Here is a 10,250-nt window from a genome sequence, read left to right as displayed (position 1 = left end):
AGAGCTCGCCCCGCCCCCACCTGCCCGGTGCTAGAAACAGAACAGTAGCAGTGTCAGATCAAAAGAACAGAATATTTGCTGTTCTGAGAACTGTGGACCACAGACACAGACAGGCAGCCCAACTAATTCCGCCAAAGTGGAAGAAGCTCTGGAAGCAGGACCGGCTGTGGTGGTGGCCGCTGCCATTGCTCTGGGCCACCTCTCACAACTCACCCAGCCTCTGACCCCACCTATTTGGGCAGATCCCTGCAGGAGTAAACAGAACTGCTGAAACATACGGGCTCTGAATCTGGTGCAGGAAGAGCTTTGGAACTTCAAAAGCTCTCCGCATACCCATACAGACACAGTGCCCTGTGACCCAGGCGAACTAGTTAGTAACAGAGGAGAAGCCCGTCTCCCAGGGAATCCCTCCATTGTGTGAGAAGCTGGAATAGTGCAGAAAAAACATAGCAGTACCGTGTGAGAGAGAAAAAAAGGCTGCAGTCGGAGAGAAAATAAAACGTTCTACCAAAAAGTACTGGAAAACAAAAGAAAGACCTCTTCCTATCAAGCTGTTGCAGAACCCACTCCTGTAGGTGTCTAGGAAGAAAAATAATAAATCAGTAATTGCCATGAATAACCAAGGCAACAAGACTGCTCAGAAAGAAAGTGAAAAGTCTCCAGAAATGGAACTTAAAGGTATGGAAATATGTGACTCAAATGACAGAGAATTCAAGATTGCAGTCCTGAAAAAACTCAATGAGACGCAAGAAAACACAGAAAGGCAGTTTAATGAACTCAGAAACACAATCAAAGAAAAACATGAGCATTTTACGAAAGAGATTGAAATTTATAAAAGAACCAAATAGAATTTCTGGAGATTAAGAACTCAATAGAAAAAATTAAGAATGAGATAGCCAGCTTAGGTAGTAGAGTTGACCAGATGGAGGAAAGAATCAGTGACATTGAAGATAGTAACCAGGAAATTACACGGATGAAAGAAGAAACAGACTTGAAACTTAAAAGAAATGAAAGAACTCTACAAGAACTTTCTGACTCCATGAGAAAGAGCAATATAAGAATAATGGGCAGGTCATAGGGATGGCGGCTGCAGGGTGCACTGTTTGAGTTCTCCTCCGGATCTTATCACAAATGGGACATCTATAACCCATCAAAGGACTCTCTGCTCATCACACAGAACAGCTAAGAGACTCGTTCAAGGATTACTTGAAGGTGGACAAATTGGGCGAGCAGGGGAAGAGGGAAGGGAGCGGAGTAGAGACGCGACCCGTATCTGCGGCAGGCTGTGGGGACTCGGCCAGCATCTGTGGTGGTGGAAACATGGTCCGCATCTGTGGCTGTGGGGATGCAGCCCACAACTTTGGCTGTGGAGACGCGGCCTGCATCTGCAGCTGTGGAAACGCAGCCGGAATCTGCAGCAGTGGAAACACACCCGCATCTGCGGCAGTGGAAATGCGGCCAGAATCCGCAGCTGCAGAGACGCTGGGGATCCCAGGACAGAACAGAGACCACAAAAGCCAGGAAATGGGCTGTTTCCAGGCATCCCACAGCTGATCTCTCCCGCCGAGGGGGCAGCATATCCAGCATTTGAGGCAATAACCTCAGCTGAGACCTCCAGTTGGGCCCTAGGCCAGACAAAGGATACAAACTCCATACCTGGGCCCCTCCCCCCGCTCTTCCAATCCTACCCCTCCCTTCCAGAGACTTAACCTGGTCCCTGAACTAAGGAGTAGTGCCAGATTACAGAGGAGCCATAGTTCTCAGGCTCTGGGAAGACCGGCGTGCAGCTCTGACCAATGGAAGAGGCTGGGAAGAGTGTGATTTTTGCTGGGCTAGGAGAGAAGAGACTACTCTACCCCCAGCCCCCACTTTTTCTGGCCTGCAGGAAGAGTGTGACACAGCTGGGCTGGGAGAGAGAAGACCCCTCAATCCCCAGTCCCCACCCTTTCAGGCCTGCCTAGGGCAGGGCAATTACAACTGCAGAGGCACTCTCAAGGATCAGCAGTAAGCAGCAGACTCAGCTCTGGGCTTTCAGCAGCTCAGAAATCTCCCGCCCGCCACACACACACACACACACACACAGAAGAAGTGCCCTAAGACTCAGGCTGGTGGTGCTACTCTCAGTGTGCATATTTGCAGGCAAGGGCAGAAACTGCACTGACTTTGTAGAAACTACCATCCAGACCCCTCAGCCCCACGCATCTAAATCTGTAGTTCCAACATTACTCTGGGCCCAGGTGACCTACTCTGCCTGCAGAATATGCAGAGGACTCTTTGATATAGCAGAGGACAACCTGGAGATTACTTGGTGGGCTTAAGCCAAGACTGGTGCTGCTTTTATTGTTTTGTTTTGTTTTTATATCTTTGATATCTTTGCCTGTGTTGAGTGGGGGTTGTTGGTTGTTTTTGCATGTGAATGTATTTGATTTTTTCTTTGTTGTTGTTGTTGTTGTTGTGCTTGGTGATTTGCTTTGTTCTGAAATTGCCCTAGGAGGGCCCAGCTTACGAGGCACAAGATTCAACATACCCACAGGCCAACTCCAGACCAAACCAGAGTACTACCAGGTATGACCTACAAGTGACACAACCAGAGGGAATTCTCTACAGACACAAGAGCCCATAGAGGCCAAGCCTCATTTAAGTGGTAAACCCTCACACAGCAGAACATCCTGCTGTGGGCAGAGCCAAGTTTCACAACTAGTCAGCCTAGGAGTTAACCCCACCTACTCACAAGCAAAAAAGCAATTAAAGATCTTCTTTAACAGGACATATACACAACACAAGAGTCACCTTTGGAGCACACGCAGAGGAGAAGAATGAAGTAGTGCAAGTCAAATATAAAGGACACATACTACATAAGATAACCCAGCAAGAACTAAGAACTCTAGGGGATCTACCTAATACACTGAAGCAAACACAGAGAGTCAGCCAGAATGTGGAAACAAAGAAACATGTCCCAAATAAAAGAACAGAAGAAACCTCCAGAAATGGAACCAAATGAAACAGAGGTAACCAACCTATCAGAGACAGAGTTCAGAACACTGACGATAAGAATGTTTAAGAAGCTTAGAGACGACATGAAGAAGGATGTAGAAATCATAATGAACAACCAGCAAGAACTAAAGAACACAATTACCGAAATAAAGAACTCATTTGAAGGAATTAACAGCAGGTTAGATGAAGCAGAGGATAGAATCAGCGACTTAGAAGACAAGTTAGCAGAGATCACCCAAACAGAACAGCAGAAAGAAAAAAGAATAAAAAACAATGAAGATGGTTTAAGAGACCTCTGGGACAACATCAAGAGCAACAACATGCGCATCATAGGAATACCAGAATGTGAAGAGAGGAAGCAAGGGATTGAGAACATATTTGAAGTAATAATGTCAGAAAACTTCCTAACCTGATGAAGGAAACCAACATACAAGCCCAGGAATTGCAGAGAGTTCCAACCAGGATAAACCCAAACAGGTCCACACCAAGACACATTATAGTTAAAATGGCAAAGGTTAAAGATAAAGAGAGAATCCTAAAAACAGCAAGAGAAAGACAGAGGTTTACATACAAGGGAACTCCCATAAGACTATCAAATAACTTTTCTACAGAAACATTGAAGGCCAGGAGGAAGTGGCAAGAGATACTCAAAGTGATGGAAAACAAAGGCCTACAACCTAGGTTGCTTTACCCAGCAAGGCTATCATTTAAAGTTGATGGAGAGATAAAGAGCTTCCCAGTAAAGCATAAGCTAAAGGAATTTATTACCACCAAGCCAGCATTGCAAGAAATACTAAAAGGACTTCTACAAATAGAAGAAAGATGAAAATAATCTAACTACAAATTTAAAAATAGCAATAACTATGTACCTATCAATAATCACTTTAAATGTAAATTGATTAAATACTCCAATCAAGAGACATAGGTGGCTGAGTGGAAAAGAAAGCAGGACCCTTGTATATGCTGTATACAAGAGACTCACCTCGGATCAAAAGACACACACAGGCTGAAAGTGAAGGGTTGGAGTAAGATATTCCATGCAAATGGAAATGAGAAAAAAGCTGGAGTTGCAATACTTATATCTGACAAAATAGACTTTAAAATGAAGAACATATTAAAAGACAAAGGTGGGCACTATATAATAATAAAGGGATTGATCCGACAAGAGGACATAATCCTAGTATACATCGATGCACCCAACATAGGAGCACCTAAATATATAAAACAGATATTGACTAACATAAATACAGCAATCAACAGTAACACTATCATAGTAGGGGACTTCAACACACCTCTGACAACAAGGGACAGGTCTTCCAGACAGAAAATCAATATGGAAACAACAGCCTTAAATGATACATTGGACTACTTGGACTTAATGGATATTTTCAGAGCTTTTCACCCCAAAGCTGCAGAATACACGTTCTTCTCAAGCGCACTTGGATCATTTTCCAAGATAGACCACATGTTAGGCCACAAAACAAGTCTTGATAAATTTAAGAAAATTGAAATCATACCAATTGTCTTCTCTGACCACAGTGCTATGAAATTAGAAATGAACTACAGGAAAAAAACTGGAAGACACACCAATTCATGGAGGCTGAATAACATGTTACTAAATAATTAATGGGTCAACCATGAGATCAAAGAAGAAATCAAAAGATATCTTGAGACAAACAAAAATGAAAACACAACGACCCAAAATCTATGGGATGCAGTGAAAGCAGTCCTAAGAAGGAAATTCATAGTTTTGCAGGCCTACGTAAAGAAACAATCAACAGTTTATCTTCACACTTAAGGGATCTGGGAAAAGAACAGCAAAATAAGCCCAAAGGGAGTACAAGATAGGAGATAATAAAGATCAGAGTGGAAATAAATGCAATAGAAACCAGAAAAACAATACAAAAGATTAACAAATCCAAGAGTTGGTTTTTAGAGAAGATAAACAAAATTGACAAACCTTTAGCCAGACTCATCACAAAACAGAAATGACCCAAATTAATAAAATCAGAAATGAAAGAGAAGTGACAACAGACACCGAAGAAATACAAAAATTCTAAGAAATTACTATGAGCAACTATATGCCCACAAATTTGACAATCTGGAAGAAATGGACAATTTTCTACAAGCATACAACGCTCCAAGGCTAACTCAAGAAGAAACAGAAAACCTGAATAGACTGATTACCACCAGGGAAATTGAATCAGTAATCAACAATCTCCCAACAAACAAAAGCCCTGGACCAGATGGCTTTACAGGTGAATTTTAAAAAACATTCAAAAAAGAATTATCACCTATTCTCCTCAAGCTCTTCCAAAAAGTCCAGAAGAAGGGAAGACTCCCAAACACTTTTTACGAAGCCACTATCACCCTGATACCAAAGTCAGACAAAGACACCACAAAAAAAAAAAGAAAACTACAGGCCGATATCGCTAATGAACATAGATGCAAAAATCCTCAACAAAATATTAGCGAACAGACTTCAGCAATACATTAAAAAGATCATACACCATGATCAAGTGGGATTCATCCCTGGTATGCAAGGGTGGTTCAACATCCGCAAATCAATTAATGTGATACACCACATTAACAAAATGAAAAATAAAAATCACATGATCATATCAATAGATGCAGAAAAAGCATTTGATAAAATCCAGCAGCCATTTATGATAAAAACCCTTAAGAAAGTGAGAATAGAGGGATCATATCTCAACATACTAAAGGCTACATGTGATAAACCCACAGCTAACTAACGTCATACTCAATGGGGAAAAGCTAAAATCATTCCCCTTCAGATCAGAAACAAGGCAAGGTTGCCCACTTTCTCCACTTTTATTCAACATAGTGCTGGAAGTTCTAGTCACAGCAATCAGACAAGAAAAAGAATAAAAGGCATCCATATCAGTAAGGAAGAAGTAAAATTGTCATTATATGCAGATGACATGATACTATATATAGAGAACCCTAAAGACCACCAAGAAACTATTAGAGCTGATAGATGAATTTAATAAAGTAGCAGGATACAAAATTAATATTCAGAAATCAGTTGCATTTGTATATACCAATAATAAAACATCAGAAGGAAAAATTTTAAAAAGTAATTCCATTTACAATTGCTCCAAAGACTATAAAATACCTGGGAATAAATTTAACCAAAGAAGTAAAAAGATCTGTACTCAAAAAATTAAAAGACTCTGAAGAAACAAATGAAAGAAGATACAAATAGATGGAAAAACATACCATGTTCATGGATAGGAAGAATTAATATAGTTAAAATGTCCATACAGCCTAAGGAATATACACATTCAACACAATTCCTATCAAACTACCAAGGACGATTTTCACAGAAATAGAACATATAATCCTAAAATTTATATGGGACCATAAAAGACCCCGGATATCCTCAGCAATCTTGAGAAATAAGAACAAAGGGGGAGGTATAACGATACCTGACAACAAATTATACTACAAGGCTACAGTAATCAAAACAGCATGGGACTGGCATAAAAACAGACACAAGATCAATGGAACAGAATAGAGAGCCCAGAAATAAATCCATGCCTATATGGCCATTTAAACTACAACAATGGAAGCAAGAATGTATGGTGGGGTAAAGACAGTCTAGTCAATAAATGGTGCTGGGAAACCTGGGCAAACACAAGCAAAAAAATTAAGCTGGACCACCTCCTTACACCATATACAAGAATAAATTCAAAATGGCTTAAAGACTTAAATGTAAGATCTGAAACCATAAAATTCCTAGAAGAAAACATAGGAAGAAACATCACAGACATTACCCGGAGTAAGATTTTTATTCATATATCCCCTCACGCAAGGGAAGTAAGAGAAAAAATAAACATGTGGGATTACATCAAACTAAAAAGTTTTTTCACAGGAAAGGAAGCCATCAATAAAACAAAAAGGGATCCTACTGAATGGGAAAAGATATTTGCCAATGATATATCTGATAAGGGGTTAATATACCAAATTTATAAAAAACTCACTCAACTCAACACCAAAAAAACATGCAATCCAATTAAAAAATGGGCAGAGGACATGAAGAGACATTTTTTTAAAACGGACATACAGATGGCAAACAGACATATAAAGAAATGCTCAACTCACTAACCATCAGAGAAATGCAAATAAAAACTGCAATGAGACACCACCTCACACCAGTCAAAATGGTTATCATCAATAAATTAACAAACAACAAGTACTACCGCGGATGTGGAGAAAAGGGAACACTTGTGCACTGTTGGTGGGATTGCAGATTGGTGCAGCCACTATGGAAAATAGTATGGAGGTATCTAAAAATCTAAAAATGGAACTACCTTATGATCCAGCAATTCCACTGCTAGGTATCTATCCAGAGAAATCAAAACACTAATTCAAAAATCTTTATGCACTCCTATGTCTATTGCAGCATTATACACATTAGCCAAGACATGGAAACTACCAAAATGCCCATCGGTAGGTGACTGGATTAAGAAACTGTGGTACATTTAAACAATGGAGTATTACGCAGCCATAAAGAAGAAAGAAGTCTTACCATTTGCAACAACATGGATGGACCTAGAGAACATTATGTTAAGTGAAATAAGTCAGACAGAGGAAGACAAATACCATATGATCTCACTTATATGTGGAATCTAAAGAAAAGAATAGGTGAATGAACTAATCAGAAACAGTTTTGGAGACATAGAGGAAAAACTGAGGGTTGCTAGATGGGAGGGGGCTGGGGATAAGGGGGAAGGTGAGGGGATTAGAAAACAGTCAGTAACCACAAGATGGCCACGGGGTTTTGAAAATTAATTTGGGGAATGTAATCAATAATGTTGTAAGGATTTTGTAGGGTATCAGATGGACACTTGTTCCATTTAGGAGACAACCTCAGGGATGATGTAGATGGCTGATCACTGCACTGTACACCTGAAGCTGAAGCTGAACAATATGAATGCCCAGTATTATATATATATATATATATATATATATATATATATATATATATATATATATATATATATATATATGTACATACTTACAACAAGTGGAGTACAGCATTAGGAATAGAGACAGTGGAAATGTAATGGTTCTGTGCGATGTCAGAGGGATAGTGGATGGGGGGAGAGGGGTTCACACAGTGTGAGGGATATAAATGATAAACGTCTAAGTATTACTTTGTCTTGTGCACCTGAATTAATAAAAAAATAAGGGAAAAAAACATAATGGGCACACCAGAAGGAGAAGAAAGAGAGAAGGGAACAGAGAATACATTCAAAAAAATTGTCAACGAGAACTTCCCAAACTTGTGGACAGAACTGGACCCTCGAATCCAAGAAGCAAATAGAACACCTAATTACCTCAACCCCAACAGGCCTTCTCCAAGGCACATTTTATTGAAGCTGTCTAAAATCAATAACAAAGAAACATACCTCAAGGAAGCCAGGGAAAAGAAGACGGTAACCTGCAAAGGAAAGCCCATTAGATTATCATCAGATTTTTCAGCAGAAACTCTACAAGCCAGGAAGGAGTGGAACCAAATATTCAATCTATTGAATGAGAGAAATTATGAGCCAAGAATAATATATCCAGCAAAGATATCCTTTAGATATGAAGGAGGAATAAAGACCTTTCCAGACATAAAGAAGCTGAGGGAATTTTCTAATACACGACCTGCACTACAAGAAATACTAAAGGAGGCTATTCAACCACCATCAACAGGGACAATTTGTGGCAACCACAACTCAAAAAGGGGGAGAGTAAAGGCCTGAACCGGAATATGGGAATGGAGAAAGTAAGCGTGCTGAAGAAAATGGAATACTCTAAATATCAAACTTTCTTTTACATAAACTTAAGGGTAACCTGTGGGGAGCCATGGTTACAGCTAATTGCAAGCCTTAATGGCTCAGTTAATGCATAACCGGTTTGTGCTCCTGAGGCATTGTCTTTGCCTGCACCTGGAGGGTGCTTACGAACTGCTAAGGTATGAAGTGGGAACAACCAGTTTCAAGACATAGTGATGCTAATCAGGATAATTGATGGATTCTGTCATGGGACAATCGTTTTGGGGAGTTTCAATGATTAAGTAAGTTTCTGGGAAAAAGTTAAAAATCATCTGTTAATGATGTAGTGCATTTTTGTGATTGTGAGCTGACACGTACTCAAAAGGTATAAATTCAGCAGAGAAAATAAACCTGGTGCTTCAGGACCACTGAAGACCGGCCGCATTAGCATATGTGTGAGTGCCTTTTTTCATTCCCACTCCCCTTTTCAGGAACTGTTCGACTCGTGGCGGCTGGCTCGCCACAAGTGGCGCCCGAACAGGGACCTGAATATAGGGGTAATAGTGAGGAACACCATGTGGAAAGGGCCCGGCTCATTGGAGCTTATCAGTGGATGCGTGGTGAGTACGGCACTGTCCCCTCGGTCGAATGAGTGTGTGAGTGAGTGATAGCTCCACGACTTTGTGTTACGGAGCTTGATTGGGCCCCAATCTGCGGTTCCGGTTCTGTCATACGGCATAACGGCGACTGGGCTTTTCAGCCCACCTGTCCGGGGATTTATACCGGAGCGCCTCTAGCTAAGACAGATTTAGTCCCGCGACGGTCACGGCCAGACGGGCACCTGGGTGATTTCTGTGTGAAAGAAGGACCGAGTCAGGGAAAAGGGATGGGTCTCGCAACCAGCAAGGACCTGTATATTAGAGGACTTAGGAAGTTGCTTGCCGCTCGTGGTAGTCGTATAAGCCGAGAGCAGTTAGATAAATTCATAGACTTTATAAAAGAAGTCTGTCCGTGGTTTCCTGAGGAAGGAACAGTCAGCTTGGAAATTTGGCAGAAAGTGGGAGAACAATTAAAGGATTTTTACACTGTCCACGGGCTTCAGCAGGTTCTGATTGAAACATTTGGACTGTGGACTTTGATCCGGGACTGTATGAACCTTAAACATGAGGAATGTAAATTAGAGAAAGTGAAACAAGCCGGCAATGAGGAGGGAGGGGGCACAAAGTTTTTAGAAGGAGTTCTTAAAGTTAACAAAGAGCCGGTTGCTCAAGAGTTTCCAGACGACATATGGGAAGATTTGAGCCCTAAAGATCAGGAAGAATTAGAGGATGAGGCTGCCAAGTATGATAGGGAGAAATATTCCCCTGTTGTGGCTATGGCCCAAGAAGAGGGACCGACATCTGATGCTCTTCTTACACTGTCAGAACAGATTAAAAAGATTCAGGGACAATTAATAGAACTAAAGGTTTC

Source organism: Rhinolophus sinicus, linkage group LG14, assembly GCF_036562045.2.
Source record: "Rhinolophus sinicus isolate RSC01 linkage group LG14, ASM3656204v1, whole genome shotgun sequence".
NCBI classification, from domain to species: Eukaryota; Metazoa; Chordata; class Mammalia; order Chiroptera; family Rhinolophidae; genus Rhinolophus; species Rhinolophus sinicus.
This window is presented reverse-complemented; position numbering follows the sequence as displayed.